This window comes from Octopus bimaculoides, chromosome 5 (genome assembly GCF_001194135.2).
Source record: "Octopus bimaculoides isolate UCB-OBI-ISO-001 chromosome 5, ASM119413v2, whole genome shotgun sequence".
NCBI classification, from domain to species: domain Eukaryota; kingdom Metazoa; phylum Mollusca; class Cephalopoda; order Octopoda; family Octopodidae; genus Octopus; species Octopus bimaculoides.
Window position 1 is genome coordinate 124,994,413 of NC_068985.1, and position 613 is coordinate 124,995,025.

The window sequence follows — 613 nt, forward strand, 5'->3', positions numbered from 1 at the left end:
TTATATATATTTATATATATATATGACAGGCTTTTTCAGTTTCCGTCTACCAAATTCACTCACAAGGCTTTGGTCGGCCCGAGGCTATAGTAGAAGACACTTGCCCAAGGTGCCACGCAGTGGGACTGAACCCGGGTCCATGTAGTTGGTAAGCAAGCTACTTACCACACAGCCACTCCTGCGCCTATTCATTTATTTATTTATTTTGTATTTAAAGCTAAAAGAAGGTCAAATGTCTGTCTAGAGAAACAAACGTAATACTTAGACAAGTAGAAGTGTCAATAGAAAAATAGAGTAATTATGAGATGAATAACAAGCCGACGACAAAAAGAATTATAAGAACGGTAATGTCGAAGTTTACCAAAATACATCTATTCTAGGGTTGGGTTGGTTAGTGTAGTGGGGTGGGAGGATAAGGATTACGGCTAATGTCATGTCTTATTGGAATTAGATGTAAGGTACCGAGAATTTGTTCAAGCTGTTGCTGCTGCTGTAGTTATCGTTTAGCCCTGGGACAGGCCTGATCATGTATACCTATAATAGAAATGTTCTACTCCATAGCTCTCCCTCCTCTCTCTCTCTCTCTCTCTCTCTCTCTCTCTCTCTCTCTCTC